The sequence below is a fragment of the Ictidomys tridecemlineatus genome, chromosome 10, assembly GCF_052094955.1.
Source record: "Ictidomys tridecemlineatus isolate mIctTri1 chromosome 10, mIctTri1.hap1, whole genome shotgun sequence".
In the NCBI taxonomy this organism is placed as follows: Eukaryota; Metazoa; Chordata; class Mammalia; order Rodentia; family Sciuridae; genus Ictidomys; species Ictidomys tridecemlineatus.
Window position 1 is genome coordinate 80,637,106 of NC_135486.1, and position 22,961 is coordinate 80,660,066.

The 22,961-nt window shown below is 37.8% G+C and overlaps 2 long non-coding RNA genes across 3 annotated transcripts; one reads left to right on the forward strand and one right to left on the reverse strand.

Moving 5' to 3' along the window:
* Nucleotides 1-9,943: 9,943 nt before the first annotated feature.
* On the reverse strand, nucleotides 9,944-22,545 carry LOC144367359 (uncharacterized). Of its 2 annotated transcripts, none has more exons than XR_013426696.1 (3): nucleotides 22,269-22,545; nucleotides 22,078-22,113; nucleotides 9,944-10,160 (listed from the first exon to the last, which is right to left on the reverse strand). It is a non-coding gene; the product is annotated as an uncharacterized LOC144367359 (long non-coding RNA). The 2 variants fall into 2 exon arrangements; XR_013426697.1 differs by lacking the exon at nucleotides 9,944-10,160 and adding an exon at nucleotides 19,074-20,411.
* Nucleotides 14,535-17,237, forward strand: LOC120887592 (uncharacterized). The gene is made up of 2 exons (XR_013426241.1): nucleotides 14,535-15,933; nucleotides 17,066-17,237. It is a non-coding gene; the product is annotated as an uncharacterized LOC120887592 (long non-coding RNA).
* Nucleotides 22,546-22,961: the final 416 nt, after the last annotated feature.

The window sequence follows — 22,961 nt, forward strand, 5'->3', positions numbered from 1 at the left end:
ACATTTTTGGGCAAAATTATACCGAAGTGTTTTATATGTTTGATACTGTTAGATTGGTTTATTTTTTTCATTGTAGATTTTGTATACTGATCTAATATTCTGAAATCTTGCCAAACTTGTGTATTAGTTTTAGTAACATTTTAATGTATTTTATGAGATTTTCTACCTAAACAATTATGTCAACTGTGAAGTGCTTTACTTCTATTTCTTTTTTTGTTTGTTTTATTGCACCAATGTTGAATAAAAGTGGTGAGAATGAACATTCTCATGATGGACCTGAACTTAGAGGAAAAGCATTCAGTATTTCACAAATAAGTATGATAATAGCTATACGTTTTCATAGGTACTCTTCATCAGATTGAGGAAATTCCCATCTACTTGTAATCCTCTGAGAGTTTATCAGGAAGAGATGTTGGATTTTTGCTTTACTGTAGCTACTGGTGTAAACCTATCTGTTTTTTCAGTTTTCTTTTGTAGTTTTTTTGATTGATTTTTAAATGTTAAACTTAGTAATCCTGCAGTAAAGCAGGCAATTTTATTTCTTTATACATTGTTAGAAATTATTTTTTTTATGTATTGCTGGATTTTATGAAATAAAATTTTTAGAATTTTTGCATCTTTGTTCAGGATGGACACTGGCCTATAGTTTTTTTTTTTTTTCTTGTAATATTTGTCTGGTTTTAGGTCCCAGTTGAAAGGATATCGATGCAAGCTGGGTGTGGTGGCACACGCCTGTAATCCCAGCAGTTCCCAAGGATGAGGAAGGATGGAGGATCTGGGTTAAAAGCCAGCCTTGGCAATTTAACAAGGCCTGAAGAAAGTTAACGAGACCACGTCTCTAAATAAAATATTAAAAAGGACTCGGAATGATGTCAGTGGTTAATTTCCCTGGGCTCAATCCCCAGTACAAAAAAAAGAAAAAAAAATCCAAATCCAGGAGGAAGAGTACTTTGTTCTTGTCCAAGATCATGCAGCTGAAGATGATTTTTCAAACTCTTCAACTCTTATTCAATAAGAGTTTGTAAAAATCCCTCTAAGTTTAGGATAAAAAAAAAATTTTAAGAAAAAGCAGAATTCTAACCCCTCAGCTTCACTCCCAATCCCAAAATGGGACATGAATTTAACACTGTGACAGTGTAAAATAAGCATGGAGCCTGGTCTAACACAAACCCAAGTACAAATCACCTTCAGTCTGAAAGATGCATGACCATGGTGGATTATCCCATCTTTCTCAGCTTCAAATTCCTTATTCCTGAAAAGGGGTTATTGTAAGGATTAGAAATGACATATATTAAGACTTTAGCAGTCCTTCTGGCACACACAGTTGGGTTAAATAAAAGTTATTGCTATGGTGATTTAATGAGGCAAATAGTGATTGGGTGAACAGTTGAGGACAAATTCATCCTGTATTTTTGTGTATTCCCATACTCCCAGGGAGACATTCCAAACACAGAGGAAGTCCTTCTTCCCTACCACTATTCTCTCTTAAACTTGATATGAGAACCCTTGCCTCACCTTTCTGGTCTTGAAATGCCCCCTCTGCCCACCAACATTTGTCTAAATTCAGTTTACGTAGTAAGAAAGACGATGCACTAATATCATGTTCTTGGCCACAGGTTCTTAGCCTAAACAAAATGTTATTTTAAAATGACCTTTAACTTCATTTACTCAACTGTACAAACTACTAGTTGCCTGTATAATCACCATTCTTCACTCCTTATTTATAGATAGATCTTTTATTTTATTGAGAGCAACAATGGGCCTAACTGGAAATTTACACCCACCAGCTCCTTGGTGGTCGGTAGTTCTCATAAGATTAAGTTCTGGGCAATAATGGACTCCAGAACATCACTGGAATGCTGCTAAGGAAGTAGTTAGAGAGGAATGCCAGCATTTTGCTCTTCCTTTTCTTTCTGCCTGGAAATTACTCATGATGGCTGGAGCACTAGCAATCTTAGGGTATACATGAAGATGCGGCTCACAGCTTGATATTAACATAATAAAAGACATAAGGGAGCCTGGGTTTTTTTAAGACAATAAACTCACCTGAATTGCCCAACCTTCAGATTTCACAGTATGCAAGAGAAAAACACATCCTTATTTTGTTTAAACAACTCTTATTGGGATTTTCTGTTTTGTGAAGCTGATATATCGTGACCTGATGTACTGCATTTGATTGTGAGAATCTTCAAGAAAGACAAAGTTCTGTAACTTTGGCTCATACTTCTCTGAAAACTATAAGCATGAGAAAAAATTATTGAGCATAATAAAAAAATTTTAGGGAAGTAAAATCCCTAAAAAGATAAGATATGGTGACCTCCAAAACAGGAGATCAGCTCAAAAGTGGAACTATTTCTCTCCACCTAAAACCATTTGGGAAAGTATGGAACGGATAAACCTTGCACAATTTCTCCTCAGTGAAGAACTGTAATCTGCTGTTGTCTACCCAGAGTTAAACATCAGCGCTCATTTTTCTATCATAATCTGGACAATTCCTAGAAACCAATAGGATATATCTAATTAATATTGTAAAAGACAATTGTAAAGCTTTAAAGACAGATTGAATGAAGACTTGAATAAATGGTTTAATAGAAAAAGTATAGCATATTTGGGTATCATGGTGTGTGCCTGTAATCTCGGCAGCTCTGGCAGCTGAGGCAGGAGGATGGCAAGTTCAAAGTCAGTCTCAGCAATTTAGTAAGGCCCTAAAGCAGTTTAGTGAGACCCTTTCTCTAAATAAAATATTAAAAGGGCTGGGGATGTGGCTCAGTGGTTAAGTGCACCTGGGTTCAATCCCTGGTACCAATAAACAAACAAACAGAGCCATAGTATCTAAATAAAAAGAAGAAGAAGGAAAAGAAAAGAGAAAAGAGGAGGAGAAGGAAGAAGAAGAAGGAAAAAAAAGAAAAAGAAGGAGATAGGCTCTGGATTCTATCTTTATCTATTCTCCTACAGGATATAGGTATTTGCATAAATCAATCCTTGCTCTCGGGTTGGTCATCTGGGAAATGGTATGAGTGTCCGGGAGGTGGCCTATAACTGAAACTCAAATATCTAAACTCTTAAGTTTGTTATTATACAACTTTTGGTGAACAATAGAAATAGACACCCTTCTGGTAACCAGAGAGTGAAAATAGTGAAGATTAAAATAACGTTCACTAGTAGTGAGTGACTCCTCTCTGACTCACCACCAAAATTTTGCCTTTCCTTTTCTTTCTCCCTGGAAATCAGTCGTGATGGGGGGAGCTCTAGTGATCATCTGGTATACATACAGATAGTTTCACAGCCTGATGTTAAGGAAGTAGAAGAGATATGCTCCTGGATTTTTTTATGACACTCTGGAGCCAGGACTCTGGCATTGCCTTGCCAAAAAACCAAACCAAAACAAAACAAAATCACTGAAGATAAGAAGTGTATTTGGGGTCTGGAGGTACAGCTCAGTAATAGAGTGCTTGCCTCTATTCAATCCCCAGACGACAAAAAATTAAAAATAAGTAATCAAATACACACACACACATATATAATATTATTTATAATAAATGAAATCCCTAAAAGGATAATGATTATCAATTTATCAATATGGGGAAACTAACCTTAGTGTCTAAGGCTTAGACTGATGAGTCACTTCGACCAAAAGAAATTTTGATTTAATGTAGTATGTACACACACACACACACACACACACAGACACACACACACACACTAAAACAGCACTATACATATCTACTTTGGAACAAAAATGATTTTCTGACAATGGTAGCAACAAGAGGAGTTACGAAATGTGATGGTTAATAAGCCAATCTCCTAAATCCCCTTTCATAACTATAAATCTATATCTCCTGGTTGTTCTGTTCCTCCAGAAAATCCTGCAATTCAGAGAGACCAAAAATACACTAATAAACAAATGGTAAGGTTGACAAACAAGTTCAAGGGAATGATTAATTTAAGTACAAACAAATATATACGTAGCACAAAATAAGTAACAAAGGCGATTAGTGTCAAATTGGAGAAATCAAAAGAATCACAAGGAAGCATTGTAATAAACACAACAGATAAACACTTAATGTTATGCATACAAGGAAAATTAATGTTATCTACCATGGGCAGTAGTCATCTCTGCCTGGACAGATGGTGTAAAGGATATGAGCAGATGGCTTGCATGGGGAAAATACAAATAGTGAACAAACACTTGGGAAAATGTTCAGCTTCCATAATAATGAAAGAATCGCAAATGAAAATAGCTCAATAGCTGAGTGTGTTGGCACACATCTGTGATCCCAGCAACTCCGGAGGCTGAGACAGGAGGACCGCAAGTTCAGAGCTAGCTTCAGTAATTCAGAGAGACCATTAGCAAGATTGTGCCTCAGAATTTAAAAACGAAGATGGCTCAGAGGTAAAGCACCTCTGGATTCTATCCCCACTACCAAAAGTAAATAAGGTAGAATATACCTTAATATATTACCTCACACTTATTACATCATTAATAATGGATTTTTAAGGAACCAAAGTTAACAGAGGTTTGGTGATTGAGATTTCTACGTTGCCTGTGGAAATTGTGACACAGTTTTTTCCATAAGAAATGTGACAATATGGACATAGAGCATAGCAGAGTTTCTCAGCCTCAGCCCTGTGGACATTGGGGGCCACGTAATTCACTGGTGTGGACTTGGGTGGGAACAGGGGGATTCCGGCTATAGTTATTCTGTGCATTGTAGAATGTTCAATGGCATTCCTGGCCTCTACCCACTGGATACCAGTAGCCTCCTACTTCAAAATTACAACCAAAAATGTCTCCATACAATGCCAACGGTTCTGTGGGAAGTGAAAGACCCTTGGTTGAGAACCACTGATCTAGACATAGACTTTGAAGGACATAAGCCACTGAGCTGCCTCTATACTGTCAACCCTAGGATTTGACCAGAGATGAGCACTCAGCCAGACAGAGCCACCAAGGAGCAAGGAATGGTTGGCTGAGCCCATCTGGAAGGGCGAGCTTTGTCTTTCTTATCCTGACAGTGCAGCTTGAGGCACAGAATTGAGATCTGGAGGCCCCAGGAAAGACAGTGTGTCATCTTGGAGGCTGAATTGGGGGCACAAGTAGAATTCACGATGAAGCCAATAACTTGGAAAATATAGAGTGTGAAGAATCTGAGCCATGGAAATTGTTTGAGCTGTTGGAACCCATCTAAAGGTGACATCTTTTTTTTTTTAATTTTTTTTTTAAAGAGAGAGAGAGAATTTTTTTTTAATATTTATTTTTTTAGTTTTCAGCGGACACAACATCTTTGTTGGTATGTGGTGCTGAGGATCAAACCTGGGCCGCATGCATGCCAGGTATGTGTGCTACCGCTTGAGCCACATCCCCAGCCCCTAAAGGTGAAATCTTGATTTTTACTTAATTTTATAAATTCCTCATCCCCTTTTTAAAAAGGCTACTTTGAAGTGAATCTTTTATCTTTAAAAACCTATAAGTCTAACCAAAATATTACACACATATTTTTCATTTAATGTATCAGGAATATCTTTGTATAAGTATTTATACAAAATATAATTTTAATGTAATTTATACAAAAATGTAATTATGAGATACTTAAAATATCTAGAAAACAAGGATTACAATGTAACAGACATCAGTGTAGCCAGAAGAGTATGTTTATATACAAATGTTAAAAAATTTGATATTTGCTTTCAGATTTTTGTCTCCCTCCAGTGACCCTCCCCTATAAAGAAACTAAACATGGGATACATGCACATTTGCATTCTCCATCTTCTCTTCCATTTCCATATGTGTTCTTGTATTTTTAAAGCAAATAATTATATTCTGAAACAGTTTACGTTGCTGTTTAGTGTACCTTAAAAACCTCACATTTGAGGTTTCATACTGTCAGTATACTTGTGCAACTTGATCTTATCAATCAGTATCGTGGTTTTTAAAGTTTCATGAGAGACAGAAAAATAATTTAGTTTGTTGATTCTTTTTTTAGAGGTGGGTTGTGGTGAGGGAACCCAAATCTTCTGCTTGTTAGGCAATTGCTCCACCAGTGAGCTGCACCCTCAGTTCCTGGTTCATTCACGTTAATTGCTGACTATAATCTACTGTGTCAATAAACCAGAGAATCTCTTATTCTACTCAGAGCCAGAGGGTGTTTTTGTTCTTTAGCTATGATAAACCATGCTGCAATGCTACAGTGAAGAATTTTGTACAGATCTTCTTATGCCTGCAAGATTTTTCTAGAAACACCTAGAAGAGGATCAAAGAATAATGCTCTTCAGTTTTCCTAGGGTTCCCCCAATGCTTTCCTCACTGGTGAGCTCACCAACTCCACGGTTTTACCAGTATGCAATGTTATGCAATTTATTACTACTTTTGGCCAATATGATAGGTACTAAATAGTGTCTCCTTGATTTTTAATTTTCATTTCTCTGATCATTAATGTAATTGAGGATCTTTTCATTTACTTGCCACTAAAGTTTTTCTGTGAATTATGGGCATCGTGTCTTTTCTTTCGTTTTTTTTTTTTTTTCTTTTATTGTAGTCTTGCTGGAATTCGTAATTGTTATGTATCCAATTAGTTGTTGATTATATGGGTTTTAATTATTCTCACCCATTATGTGCATTGGATTTTTATCTTGATCTTGATATCTTTTGTATAAATATTTTATATTTTTTTTTCATGCTGAGGGTTGAACTCAGGGCCCAGAGCACACGAGGTAAATGTCTACCATTGAGCCACAGCTTTAAATTTTTAATTTTTAAGGAGTCAATTTTATCTATAATTACCTTTAATTTATGCCCATTTATTGTGTTTATCCCCATGTTTATGTATAATTTTTCCACAAACAGTACATGCTATTATCACCATTCTGCATGTATCTTTTTTCTACTTCCTTTTCTAATTTAATATTTTGTTTTAAAATTTTATATCTATGGGTTTTAGATCTATTTTATTAATTTTAATAGATCTTAATGTTATAATATTTTTTTCTTACATTGTCTTCTGAAGTTTTACAATTCTGCTTTTCACATTTTAATTTTTAGTTTACTTGAAACTGATTTTTATGTGCAGTGGGAGGTAAGAATCTAATTTTGCCTTTTTCTACCTTGAGATGCAGTTTTCAGAATCACTTTTTATATGTCCATTTATTAATCCATTTTTAAAGTGTATATTCTGTTCCATTGCCCTAATTTGTATCTGTCCCAAACTACATTGTTTCATTGTTGAAAGCCTTGGTACTTACCAATATAATGTAAGTAAGTAAGTAACGTAAGTCTCTTTTCTTCAAAAATTTACTGAATATTCTTGGCTCTTTACTCATCAAATTAAGCATAGAATCACCTTTCAATAAAATTTACTACCATAAAACAACTATTGAAATGTTGATTGAACTTGCACTGAATTTATGTATTAACAGGTAGACAGTTGCTATTTCTTATATTTTTATTATAAAAATAATAAGTTAATAAGCAATACTTCCATTTATGTGTGTTTTCATTTATGTTTTTCTATAGTTTTATGCTATTATCCATAAATGACTTGCACATCTTTTGTTAGATGTATTGATAGAGTTTTGTTGCTTGTAAGTTTTGTGTGGTGTGTGTGTGTGTGTGTAGTGTGCACGTTTAATTACGCAATGTTTTAGTCAACTTTTTTTTTTTTTTTGCCTCTGTGTCCAAAAGACCTGACAATAACAATGTGGATGAGGAAAAGTTACTCTGAGGCTCAAGATTTCAGAGGTCTCAGTCCATAGGCAGCTGATTCCATTACTATGGGCCAAGGGGAGGCAGAACATCATGGCGAAGGGTGTGGTGGAGGGAAGCAGCTCAGGACAGGACAATCAGAAAGCAGACAGAGACTAACTAAGCTTGATTCACCAGGGACAAAATATATATTCTAAAGGCTCACCTCCAATGACTCACCTCCTTCAGACACACCCTACCTGCCTATAGTGTGATAGTAGGAGCAAATGTGACTCCATTTTGTTTTATGACTTCATCCTGTAAAACAACCATGCCAAGTAGAAGGGTCATGACTGGAGCAAGATGTTCTTTTCCTTTTGCTATAGAAACCTTTAGGAACACAAAACTACCTAATGGGGTATTGTTTCTGCAACTAGGGTAACGGGGCTCTGTTTCTGTAACTGGGGTGACTGGGCTAACTGATTGGTTAGGCTTCCTTCTGCTTGACTGCACTGTCCCACTTCTGTAACCTGGCTTGCTTGCATTGGCTAGACCCCCCGAACATCCCTTTTGCGGTTTTCAAGTTATAAGGAGTGCCCTTGCAATTGTTTGGGGCTGATTAGGGGAACAGCTTTATGTTCTGGTCAGCCGCCACCAGTGTGCTTCAATAAAGGCTTGATTCGATTATACATGAGTGGTCTGGAAGTCAGTTTATGAAACCCTGGGACGAAGCTTTAACTGTAGCAATAGTTACCACCCAGTTAATCCCTATCAGCAGATTAATGTACTGATTAGATTAAGGCTCACATAACCCAATCATTTCACCTCTAAACTTTCTTATATTGTCTCACTCATGAAAAATGAGGGGGGGGGAAGCTCATATCTAAAGCATAACACACAATTTGATTTCTAATTCTGTGTTGTGTGTGTATTTGAATGCAACATATTTTCATCTAATAATCATACCAAACTCTCTTCTGACATTCAATAGTTTGTCTTGAAGAGTTTATGGAAATTTTTTATAGAAACAATCTTATCATCACATTAAGTTTCTTCCTTTTTGTGGTATTCCTTTAATTTCTTACTGTGCTAACTTGGACATCTAATAAACATTGAATAGAAGTAGTGATACCAGTTTTGTTCCTGACAGAGTAATGCTTTAAACAGTTCCCCAATACATATAATGTTTTGATGAAGATTTCTGGAAGCTAACTTTAACATACTAAAGAAGCTCCCTTCTATTCCTAGTTTATCAAGAGTTTTTGAATATTGGATTTTATTTGTCACCTTTTCTGCATCCCATGCAATGATTGTATGATTTTTTCTTTTGTTACATCAATATTGCGTATTTTATTAATAGATTTTCTACTAATGTTAAACCACCATTGAATCTTGAGATCAACCCTGGTTGGTCATGGTGTGTGGGTTATTTTTACAAATTTTTAGATTGGGTTTGTCAATATCTTAATTAGGATTTTTGTATTTATGTTCAAAACTTAGTTTAGTTTGTAACTCTCCTTGTTCATAGTGCCATTGCCTGGTTTTAATATCAAGTATATACTAACCTCACCAAATGTCCTAGAAGCCTTGCTTGGATGTACCATCATTTATTCTCAAGTAAAAGAAGATACTTGGTGCACAGTTTGTGAGTAATTTTAAAGATTGTAGATATTTAACGTAACCAATTTTTAAATAATCATTTTTCTGATCTGTTTCTGCCCCCCACATCACAGAGGTTCCTGGCCAAATGGTTATGATTGGTACAGGCTTTTTGGTAGCAGTTAGTTCCCCTCTAGATTGGCATCTTTATTACTCTAAAGTTTGGCTTCATTTCAGAATGACCTGAAACTCTGGCTTTGACCTGACTTTGACTGTTCATCAACTAGGCTCATGTCTGGGCTCTCTTGTGTTTATCTGCAGATTTTGCCAATTGGGTTTCTTCCATTAAAATATGAAGGCTTTCTCTAGCTCTAGTGCTTCTCTGTGTCCTCTGCTTTCCGAGGTTCATTTACATTTGTTTCTTTATTCCTCAAGAGAGCTAGCCCTTATCTAGCACTCTAGAATATATCTAGAAAGCCGAATCCTGATTCAGTCATTTCCCTTGTAATCTCCACTCCAACCTATTTGCCTTTCCATGAACCTTTCTGCTCACTTATCACAACAGTTTCAGGACCCTTTCCAATGGCCATTTGGTTATGTCTCCTCCTTGAAACTCGAACATTACCCTCTCTTAGCAGGAATATTTCAGCACAGAGGAGGTCTAGATTTTTCCCCTAGTTTCATTTTAATTTTACCAGGTCAACCGAACAGAATTTTGGAGGAAACATTATTTGTGGCTTGGAGCACCAACTTTCCACAACTTCTTCAAAATCATGGTGGCAAATCTCTGAACATATTTACAGGGAATGGTGAGTCTTTCTCTCCAGATGGCTCTCCACAACAAGTTAATCCCACTTCATGTTGCTGGTAATTGAATTCTCCCCTGAGAAGGAAATTGTATGAGATCCATGAACATTTGATGTATGGATATTTCTAAACAGCCTGACTTGGAAAAGATTAAAACAGCCTTGTATTCCCAATCTCTCAGACCTCCTTACCGGCAGGACCCAGATTTTAATCTGCTCCAGGTGGCTAAACTCAGGAAGGCTTATATCTCTCAGCATCTTCAATTAATGCCAAGTGCAATCATAGTTGGCAGAGTTCGGGGTGTTCTGGCACATTTAAGGGACGGGCATGGAATCTCCCTGCCAAGTCCTCAGAGTACTATCTTTTGGGCTGCACTTTCCGCAATCAAAAGTTATGCTGATTAATGAGCTACAGGCAATCCCTTACACTTAAAAATCAGAACCATGGATGGGGGAGTAAGAATGAATTTTTCTACATAGCCTTGGGTTCCTTGACCTCAAAAGCTTTTTGCAGTCTCTCTTTCAGGACCTTTGCCATGTGAACAGCTGAGTTGTTTGAGTTGTTCTGTTTCTTAGTGAAGGGTTACTGCGACTCTCCCTCAGTGTGCATATTTGTTTTAATGTTACTCGTGAGCTCAGAGGTGTTTGGAATTGGTCACTTTTAAAAGTAGAACAAAGCATTGAAGCATGGGGTTTAGGAAACAATCTCACAACTGGACTTGCCTTTGCCTATTTGATTGACTTCTAGTTCCAGTGATAATGAAGCAAATATTTCTAAAGGATCAATGTAGATAATATCTTGGCTTTTATGACTTTCAAGAAGTCATTCAAGGACAAAAAATAGTATTCATTTTGTTTGACTAAAGTAAAGAATTTAGTAAATCCTTTGCATTTTTTTTTCAATTTTACAAGTGACTAAAGTTTGTATTTAAATCTGATTTCATTAGTCATTGTAAAATGGCACATTGACTTCATTACACATTGTTTTAAAGGCTGGAGAAATGGAGTCAATTCTATTTTATCACATGCAACATGAAAGTCTTTGTAATTACTTTGTTTTATGAGACTCCCCATCAGCTGGGTATATTGTAAATACCCTCTTCCATGTTTAGAGATGGAGAAAACGAACCATGTGGCTGTTCACATTATAGCAACAGCAATGGAATTAAATTGGAGACATTATTTTTAAAAGAAGAAGCTGCCTCCACCCAGAGCCTTCCAAGTGTGTTTTGCAGACAGAAGCTCTGGAAAGGATATCCCCATGTTGTAGGGACAAATGAGGCAAGGCACCAAAGACAGCAGGAAACAGTTTTATTTGGCTGCAGCCAGGTTCAGAGGGCACAGCTTTCGCTGTAATCAATTAATCTCCTGAACCCTGAGTTCAGGGAGTTTCAGAATTTTATACCCAGCATGTAAGGGGAGGGGCTCAGAAGTTCACAGTCTTCGAAATTCACATAAAAGCAGCTTTTTCTTTCATTGTTCTGGGCATGTTAACCCTTCAAGTTAACATGAGAAGGGGAGAGCTTCTTCTCCTCTTTCTATTCTCCCCCTGCCAGCTGTACCATAAAACCCAATTGGTAAATTCTCTTATCTTAAAAATGTAGACATCTCTGTGAAGCCCAGCTCAAGGCCAGAGGCCTTGTTTGCACATTTCTTCAAAGAACTCTACTGGATACATTTGTAAAAAAAAAACTAGTAAGGGGGGTGCCCAGCACCTGGAGAGCTGGTATCTTTTCTGTTAGTAGCCAAGTAAAACAGGGCAACACTAAAATAGGAAGTTTATCTACATTGAACTCTTTTGCAGAGACTCTTTTGCTGACAGTCCTAAAATCAGTCTGGGTGAAGATTTCTGGAGAGGCCCAATTAAGACTTTTCAGTGTAGAAAGGGGGTGCCACTTCACCCAAAACTGGAGAGGGTGAGGGAGCCCACATGTGCCTGTTTAATTTTGTCCCCTGGGGGTTTGCCTTTTCCCTTAGAGAAACTGGTGGCCAGTGCCCTACTGTGTTGTCAATGGCAACCACCGAATTTACTGACCAGAAAGATTAACAATTCCTAAAATACTCAAATAAAGGCAAAAAGAAAATGGTAAAAGAAATAAACAGAGGATCAAGACTTCTCCATTCATCTGTCCTGTTTTATAATGTGAATTCTTTTTACCCCAGATTCACCCTTCCTCCCATGGCTGCTCTTCCACATCACCTTTTCCAGAATGCCTGCTGGAACTCCTGTTGGACCACAGACTGCAGCTTTGAGGATCAGGTTACCGATGTGTATGGTATTCATGACCCACTTCTCAGTCCTGCCATCCATTAATCTTCTGGTCACTCCCACATTCATTGATGACATTTGCACCTGGCTCATTCATCGCCTCTCTCTCCAAGCACCTCACAGTTCTTGCAAGGGGGGGGGGGGGATTGCTCAACACTCTAACTGAAAGTCTTTGTCTTTTTGACTCCAAAGTCTAAGCTCTTCCGCTGTCCCCTTTAGAGCCTTGGGTATCAGATCCTCAGATTTCCTAGTGAGGTGACATGCATAAAAGGCAACACCCAAACTTTTTTGTATCAAGCAGCCACAGTAAAACTCTCAGTCATAGAGTTGGAAATACCTCAATCACTGGGGAAATAATTCTTAGCCTCAAAATGGATTTTATATGTGACAATGCAGACTTTCCAAGCCTCTTGTTGAAACTGGTGAGTGTAGAATTTCTAAAATTTTCTCTTGAGTACAAGATAGTAAATAGAAATTATTAATAACTCAGACTAACTTAATAGGTATGAATTATCATATATATTACTGCAGAGTTTGTGCATTGCCATGATTGTGATATTTGGTGAATATAACAGTTCTTGTAAGGGATTTTCCCACATGAACTGAATTCCCTCAGGAGTTGTTACATTTGGCTCAGGAGTTTATTTGCTATTGGTGTTCCATTTGTTTCACCTGGGTATTTTTAGTTTTATCTCCTTCTTTAATTTTTTTATTACATTTTTTGTTTTTTAATATTCAATTTTCCTACTCTATAAGATTTTTGAGTAATTCCTGTTTGTTTTCGTTTTTAATGGCTGCTCTAAAGATTACCATTACAAATCCTTAACTTGTCATCCTGTTCTACCACTTCCCAATAAAATCTTAGACCCTATCTCCCATTGACTACCCTCTCATCTTAGTGTTTTTTTGTTACACATCTTCAATATGTACTATAAACCCTACAATACAGTGCTTTATTTTTGCTTTAAACAGTTAACTTACCTGTAAAAAAAATTTTTTTAACAACAACAAAAATGTCTTTTAGGGACTAGGTGTGTCACTCAGTGGCAGAGGGCATGCTACCATGCATGAGGCCCTGGCTTCAATGCCCAGCATAAGAAAAAAAAATGTCTTTATATTTGCCCATATATTTACTGTTTCTGATGTTCATTTCATTGTGTAGACTTGTATTTTCAACTGGTATTGTTTCCTTTTAGTCTGAATAACATTCTGTAACATTTATTGTTGCAGGACTTCTGGAAACAGAATGTCTCTCTCTCTCTACTTTTGTTTTTGTATTCTTTTTTTCAAATGTTTCTCTCCACTTTCATTTTTGATAGATGCTTCTAGTTGTTATTGAATTATAGGTGGACAAGTCCCCTGCTCCACCCTTTGCCCCTTCCAGCACCTTTAAGCTGGTCACTCCACTGACTTCTGGCCGGCATTGTGTCTTCTGAGAAGTCAATAATTATCTTGTTCAACTACATGTCATAATGAGATCCTCTCCCCTTCCCATTGGCTGATTTTAATGTTTGGTTTTTAGCCCTTTGACATGACATCCTTGATGTCGTTATCAGGAAGTTTATTCTACTTGAGATTTGCTGAGATTCCTGGATCTGTGGATTGAAATTTTTTCACAAGTTTGGAAATTTTCAGCCATTATTTTCTTTAAGTACTTTTTTCTGCTTCTATCTTTCTCTCTCTTTCTCTTCTGTGACTCTAATTACATGTTCATTACATTACTTGAAGCTATTCCACAGGGTATTGAGGCTCCGTCTGTTTCAAAGTTCTTTTTTTTTCTCTGTGCTCTAGTTTTGATAATTTTTATTATTCTATTTTCAAGTTCACTGGCCTATTTTTGGTGCAGTGTCTAATCTGCTGCTAAACCAATACAGTGATTTTTTTTTTTTTTTGGTACCAGGGATTGAACTCAAGAGCACTCTACCACTGAGCCACATCCACAGCCCTAGTTTGTATTTTATTTAGAGACAGGGTCTCACTGAGTTGCTTAGCACCTCACTGTTACTGAGGCTGGCTTTGAACTCGTGATCCTCCTGCCTCAGCCTCCCAGCTGCTGGAATTACAGACATGCACCACTGTATCCAGCTGAAATTTTTAATTTTATACATTTTAATTTTCAAGATATATATAATTTCCATTTGGTTTCATATTTTATGTTTCATTTCTTGATTGAGATGTTAACTCCTTATGTTCATTCTTTCTTTAATATCCTTGAATAAATTTATAATACTGTCTTAAAGTTCTGCCTAATCATTTAGCCTGTGTCATCACTGAGTCCATTTCTATGAACTTGCTTTCTTCCTGGTTCTGGGCACTGTTTTCCTGCTTCTTGTCACATCTAACAATTTTTTATTCTATGCTGGTCTTCGAGAACGCTACTTAGTGCTGAATTTTGATGTTTTTTCTTTAAAGAACATTACATTTACTTCTGCTGTTTGGTAAATTTACTGATTGATCAATTTGAATTTCCTGAGAATTATTTTAGGTTTTGTTAGGATAGGACTTAAGTAGGCTTTGTTCTAGGTATGCCCTTTCTTGGTTCATAACGGAATGCCTGCATTGTTCAGCAAGTGCCTGAGTTGTTCAGCAAGTTCCGTCCACTCTGGCAGGTTGGAAACTCCAACATCTCCCAGCCCCGCATGACCTCTGAGAACTCCATTCTGCTCAGACACCTCCAGGAGCTGTTCACTGTCTCAGAGGATCTCACCTTGCACATGCAGAGCTTAGTCTTCAACCAAAGACTCAAGGATTTAAGGCATTCTAGGAATCCAAGATTTTGGTGGTCCTTCTCTGAGAAACTCCTTTGTTTTACAGTGTCTTAATCCCCCTCACCCCCAAATTTAACTGCCTTAATAGTCTTTAACCAATCTATTTCCTCAGCTCAGTAAGACCACTGCTATCTGTGTAGGCTTTATTTTCCTGGGCCACATTTTGGAAGCTGCTGCTAGGTAAGATGTCACAGTGAATGGACTGTTCCCTTTCCCTCAAAGATCACATGCTGTCTGTGGTCTACTGCCTGAAAAGAGTTGCTTTGGGTATTTTATCCTGTTTTGTTGTTTCTGTGTTTTGGTGGGTGAGTCTGATGCTTGAAACTTCATCATGACCAGAACTAAAAATTAAGTCAGGTGTTTTTAAAAATATAAACATTTATGTTTTGGAGAAAGACTATTTCATTTTCATTTGTTCATTCATATTTTTTCCCTAGATAACACAGAAAAAAATTCTAGTTCTCTTTAAAAATTTTTCCTGTTCCTCTTCTCTAGATCTAGATCTTTCTTTTTCTAATTGTTCTTAATAGGAATGACTCAAGGGTTGCTTATATGCAAACTGGAATTCTGACAATTACAGAAAAGTGTCAGACAACAGTAAGTCTGCCTAAAGTAAAATTTTACTTGTGATGAAGAAAAGGGATTTGTGTATATGAAGCATATGACCAGCTAAGTTTGAAAAACCCAGGTAAATATACCTTCATACAACTTGCTTGCCTTAATTTCCTCCCAGTTCCGTGCTTATGTCCTGAGGAATACAGTCTTCTTTCTCACTATTCAAGTGGAGTCTCAGAATCCTGTCTCCCAGACAAGGTCAATGAACTTCTATTCAAACTCCCTAATTTCTCTGAAGCTTCTGTTCATTTTCTAGTCTAGCAAAGAGCCTGTTTCCAAGTGAATTGCAGAACTTTTATAGTCTATAGTGTAATTTTAGTCATGATTAAAGTGAAACCCCACCAACAGCAAGCTAGAGATCAGTCAAACCATTATAGATGCGTGAAATGAGAATGTTTTGAGGATGCAGTAATCTTCATATTCATAATTTAGTACTGAACATATAGTATAATAGGACTTTACCCTTCCAAGGCTATGCTAGTATTGTGTTAAATGTTTAAGAAGGAAGAAGGGAACTTATTGGACATCAAATTCAACCCCTTCATTTGCATTTTAGTGAAATGAAGTTCATGAAGACTGTACTTTCCCAAACTCCCCTACAGGATCAGAAGTAGATTTTTAAAAAATTTTTGTTATGTGGATTCAGGGATTGAACTCAGGGACACTCAACCCCTGAGCCACACCCCCAGCCCTCTTTTGTAATTTATTTAGAGACAGTGTCTCAGTTGCTTAGTGCCTCACTATTGATGAGGCTGGCCTTGAACTCACAATCCTCCTGCCTCAGCCTCCTAAACTACTGGGATTAGATAGGAGCGCCACCATGCCGGGCCAGAAGCAGATTTACGGCTTCTATTTTCTGACCTTGACTGCAGATATTTTGGGGGTGCTGGGGTCAGATCTAAGACCTTGCACATAATAGGTGAATGCTCTCCCACTGAATTACACCTCTGTCTCCTAGTGCAGATTCTTTATGCTTCTCTTTGCTAAGGAAGGATTCATTCCTTCTTGTTTCCTTGTTTCATTAGAGGCAGGTCTGTTTTATCGATAGATTCTGTGAACCACAGAAATCTGTAGGAGGGCTACAGTGAACTAGAGATGACTAAAAGGATCATATTCATTTTGTCTTAATTATATCACTGCATTCTATTTCTTAATGCTCAGTTTATTGCTCTAAAGACCCATGTTTTAATTAAAATATTCATTTTATGTTATAATGAATGCATACTTTTTATTTAAAACTATCCATTTTACTGCATGTCTTCACAGCTGAATAAGCAGGCTACGGTAACCTGCTTTGATTACATTTTACCTCTTCTCTTTACTTATCTAGATGCTCCTGGGCTTTGGATGATTGACTTACAAACTGAAAAGCAGAACATCACACACCATTTCTCTGAAAGTCAAGTTCACATGGATCTAGCAATTATCTCCACAGGGCATCATCTATTTTCATGCCTTTGCAAATAAATAATCTTCACTTGAATAAAAATCATTTGCTCCTTGATTCCTTATTATTTATAATTTTGTTGAACTTTATACTTCTGAATTATGAATCAAAGAGGCCTCCTCTGTAAAGTCTTAAGACTACGTAAATGCTACCTCATTTAAGGACTTAAGACCACAAATATTCATGAACTGCTTGTGAAAGGTCATTAAAATAAAGCCATGGTATTGTTTATCCTCGTGATATGTCCAAATTTGGTAGTCAAGATGGAGATTCACATAATGGAAACACAAATGTGGGTAAATTTCATAGAAGAAGTGAGTTTAAGGGAAGAACAGGAAGAGCTAGGGAATTTGTGAGACTGGAAAGAAAGTATTCAAAGCAACAGTAGCCAAACAAGCAGATAGACGATGAGGAGCAGATTATTTGTAGGAGTTACACTAGATGATACAGAAGAACCACAGTCCAACATTGCTCAACTTCTAGGAACTCGTTTGATTCTGCACGTCCTGGATTTTATTTAACCTTCCAACAGTGATTCAGAAGTTGTCACCCAGCTCTAATAGAAAATAGGCACTATTACTATCTGCTATAATTGGGATCTGGAGTGCAAAGGTGCATGTGTTAAAGGCTTGGTCCCAACTTGGTGGCATTGGGAGGTGGTGAAAACATGAAGAGGTAGGGCCTACTGAGAGGATTTCCTGTCACTGGGCACATGCCCTTGAAAGGGATTATGAAATCCTGGTCTCTTTCTCTTTTACTCTTTTGCAGTCTGACCCTGAGATCAATGGTTTTGCTATGCCAGGCATTTTCATCAAGATGTGCTGCCTCACCACAGGCCAAAAACAATGGGGCTGGCTCATAGAGCATGGACTAGAACTTCTGAAACAATAAGCCACAATAAACCTTTTTGCTTTATAAGTTGGTTATCTCAGGTGTTTGTTATAGTGACAGAAAGCTAACATGCTGTCCTGGATTCACTGATGGAGAAGATGAAATTCAGAGAGACAAAAGACCTGTCTTTTGTTCCACAGCCAAAATTTGAGGGTTCAGGATTCGATGGTCCAATTGGCTCCACTTCCCATGTTCTTCATCATTGTGCTCTAAATCTCCTTTTATAGGGAGGTCAGAGATGGTAGGAATCAAATGTTTATGTATTTTCTGATCAACTGTGTGGCAGTCTGGAACTGCCTCTGATTCAGGATTTTGCAGATAGTACCCATCTTCTATGTTCCTGCTTGCCTTGCAAACTGGATGGTTGAAGAATTACCCCCGATTTAATAATATATCCTAGTTCTTACTCAGTGCAGTTGCTTAAATCTAGCTCACTGCAGGTCCTAACCTCAGCCTCATATTATTCAGAGTTTAATATTTAGCTATGGATAATTTTTTTGCCATAACTATGACTATGATAGCTTCTAGTACTGAATTTTTAACTTCTGTTTGAAATGAGAGGTGAGACATGAAGTCTTGAAAACATCAAGTTGAAGGTATAGAAGATATACGAGGGAGAACTTCACCAAATCCCAGGATCATGAAAAATGATTTTGCTGAGTTCACATTCCATTGTTAACTGTTTCAAGTTTATTGGACAAGTTGATATCTGAGTGAAAGTGAGCATTTTTTTTTTCTATTGATTAGAAACTTCTTGCAGCCAAAGTTCAACTTGGCTTTAGCAGAACTCTAGTATTCTGTTTTATTCTTTTCCGATTAAAGAATAAAACCAGGGCTGGGGATGTAGCTCAGTGGTAGAGTACTTGTATAGCACGTGTGCATAGCATGTGTGAGGCCATGGGTTCGAGCCCCAGCAAATGAACAAACAAAAAATTAAAGAAAGTAGTTTCAAAAGCAGGTCGGGCAAGCTAATCAGACCAATCAAGCTTCTGGACCAAGATGGAGCCCGCACCAGCTTTATTTATATCAGGAAACATCAAAGAGATTCTACAGAATGTTCTTCTCCAAAAAAGGTTAAAGCTGGGCTGTTCAGTTCCTAATGGGTTATGCCCATCTCTGGAGCTACTATGAGGAACCTTCCTACCAGAGTGGAGGGAAAGGTCACGTGCACTGGATAATCTGTTGCCATGGACTGCCATGGGAAGTTCTCAATGCCAGGCCTAACTCTCCCTGACTCCCATGCCCAGAGAAGATCCTCATGTATTTCACGGATGGCTTCCTGAAACATGTGGTCATACCTGAATTTCTATCTTTTTTTTTACAGATGTATCACATTAAGTATTAATGAAAAACATTGAACATTCAGATAAGATATCTGTGGATAATAAAATTTCCAACCAACCAAAAAAAAAAAATTGCAATAACCAGCATCTAAATACTTTCTAAAAAGCAATAGATCGGTTAACACTTTCATCCTTCAATTTCTTCAGCACTTATTGTATTGAAAAACAAGAAGCCCTTATCTGTACGAGAGCATCAGTGTGAATTAATAATTAGTTAGCCACATTTACTGAGTGCTGCACAGTGCCGAGACAGGTGTTTATAGTTGGTGTGTTTATATTTGCTAGTTGATACAAAATATATTATGCCTTTACTGACTGTAATTTGTTAGGCCATCTCTTCAAGGGGGGAAGTTCTGTTATTTAGTTTTCTAACAAGACTGTATCATGGGCCAAATTAAATAAGTTAAAAATAATTTCATGCACTTCCCCCTCCCCCGGGCCACCAATGAAATGCTTTATTCATGCATATTCATTAACTTCTCTGGAGGAATGCTACATGAATCCTACACATCAATCAATGCCTGACAAGTCAAGACAGCTAAAGGTTCTCTTTGGTCCAGGAGGTGATATCTTCCCGTGTGGAAGGAGCTTAAGGAGCTTCCTCTTGTAAGGCTGAGAGGTATGGTTTTTCCTGGACAGCAATACAGAAAAGTCACTGTGCTCGTGGAATGGTGAACAGTGGGAATCTGGAAGGTCGTGCCTATGGGGGTTTCTGTTTCTTCTTTATGTAAAGAAGGATCTAAGCTTTCTACTGAGAAAATCAGAATCTGATCATAGTTTAAGTCAATATTCTAAGAATTTTGAGGCACAAAAACATCTTTGAGCGGTGAAGCAATCCTCTATTTCATGAATTGCAGATTTTTATTTGATTCCACTTCCTGATTGGGTAAGATATGTAATCTTACCCAATGTAAGCAAACCCTGCTTTTCTTATCTCAAGTTGAACTGCAACGTCTCCTTTTCTTCAGGACAATCACATATGGAAATTGGAGTGCCTGCAATAAGAAGAGGCTTGTTTCTGATCTCCTGCCTGAAAACTTAATAAGCCAAACTAAAGGAGAGAATTCTTTATCAAAATTGACATGACATGAATTCTCGGAGCTGGGGCACACAAGTACACAGGGACTGTTGCTGCTTTTTGGTCCAGCGTGTTCAGAGGGAGGAAGGTCCGGTGAAGACTTCTGCATCAGCAAGTCTTAGACCATGGTAGTACCCTGGAAAAAGAGCAGTACAGCTCTGCCCCAACCAACTTCTCTATGTTCCTTGGAGAGAATGGGAAAATGTCCTCGTCATTCCCATGGTTTCACAGGAAAAAGGATGGAACTTGGAGAAAGGTAAGAGCTGAAGAGTGTCTCAAAAGCCACCAAAGCAAACAATAGAGTGTGCCATTTTGAGGAATTGTTGGCAGTGTGGGCTACTGATGAGGCTAAAGGGAGATCAGACTGCTGGTCTCTGAGGTCTTTAGTGACGGAAGAGACTGAGTTGAAACTAAAAACACCACCCAAGGAAAGAGGATGAACTCTCTATGTCAAGTCTACTACATTAGATTAGATCACCAAATTTGAGGAAATACAAGGCAGGCCAGACAGCAATCATTCTGTATTTCTACAAAACAACATGTGAAGTTCATCCGTTCACTTGCACTTGGATGAATATCCAGCTATCTGTAGTTGTATTAGTTCATTTTCCATAGCTGTAGCAAAATAGCTGAGGTTGGATACGTTAGAGAGAAAAGTGATTCATTCAATTCGTGGAGCTAAAAGTTGAAAGTCTGGGTAGTATGGTACTGGCTCTGGTGAGGGCTTCCTGGCTGTCACATCATGGTGGATGGCATCATGGAGGAAGCATGTAGGAGGAGAGATTATAGTAGTGAGACAGAAAGCCAGAGAGTGGGGAGGGGCCAGTCTTGCTTTTCTGTAACAGCCCTCTCAAGAGAACTATTTAGGATCCCATGAGAACTATCTTAATTCCTTCCAAAGATGGTGTTTTTAATGACCTAATGATCTCCATGACTTGGCCCCATTTCTGAAAGGTCTCACCATTTCTTAACATCACCATGCTGAACTACACGGACCTTCGGGGGATAAGCCACATCCAAACCATCGCAACAGTGTTATTGCACACCACCTATTACCATATCCACTGCGACCTCCATGTGCCCATGAACATGCTGCTGTGGCTGTGGTACTTCCCCATCCTTTTTCTACCTCCTCCCTGTAGAGCTGCTGGACCCTGGAGTAGGGCAGGATCCCTTCCGCCTGCTAACCAGATGCAACTTGCTGGGGTGAGAAGAAGAATAAAAAGACAAATCTGATCCCATATCATACCTCAAGGTCTTGGTCCCCCGAGCCTTGCCTATATCAAGAATTGAAAGACCTATGAATTTAGCAGATTATCTTTCAGTAGCTGAAAATAACCAGAAATTATGGATTCTGACTGAGATGTCATTAGCAGAGAGAAAAGGTCTTATTTGGGATTGTACCACTGGAAGCCAGGGTTAAGGGAAGAATAATACCTTCATAAATTCCTTGATAAATCAGTCACACATACAATTCATTTTAGAAAGATTGTCATCCCAAGGAGTCTGATTTTTCGTCTAAGTTTGGGATTTTAAGAAGGAAAGTTAAGGCCGGGGATATCATTCTGTAGCAAAGCACTTACCTAGCATGTCTGAGGCCTTGGGTTTGATCCTTAGCACTGAAAAAAATAAAGCAAAATTAATTTGTGAGATATCACAATTTTTCAGATACATCAAGTATTAGAATGCTTTTGATTTAATACTTTGTTCTCAAAGAAATGAAAAATTCTTAGAAACTGTGACGGAAATTTTCATAAATAGAAAAAGTGCCTACCCAGGAGGTATCTTCTGCCTTTAAGTATAAAGAATGCATCACTCTTATTCATCTTGGTTAGTGCCTGAGACAGCAGTTTTCCAATGGAGACCTCATGCATAATATGCACTGGAGTGTCTTACAAACTCCAACCATGGAGTCCCTCTCACCTGAAGATCTCTCCCCAGGTGTCATAAGACAAGGAAACTGAGCGGATGAAAAATAACAGACCCCCAAATAGATAACCCATTCCCCTTTTGTCCTGACTGAGCCCCTTTGTTTTAGTGAGAAGGTTTCTAATCACCTTACACAGCTCAGTTACCAATCACCAAGATCAAAGTACAGCTAGACAAATTCCAGTGAGGCCAGCAAATTATTTACAAGTTGCTGTCCTTGTTTTTGATGTTCATTTGGTAAAATTTTCACCTCAACTTGGAACGCTTTTTCCATCATTTGCATTTTATCTTTAGTATTTGGGGACTGGGGATCAAAAACAACCTTTCATCATACGAAACCTTTTAAAATAGACAATTAAATAAGGTAGCTTTAGGAACAAAAAGTGACTTCTTAAAAACTGATAAATGACTGTAAGATCTCTTCATTGCTGGCATTCTGCTTCAGACCTTACTGCGTTCATGAAATGATGTGTTAGGCTCTGTTTGTAAGAAAGGATGGAGAGAAAGGATGGATGGAGTGGGCGGGGCCAAAAGTAGA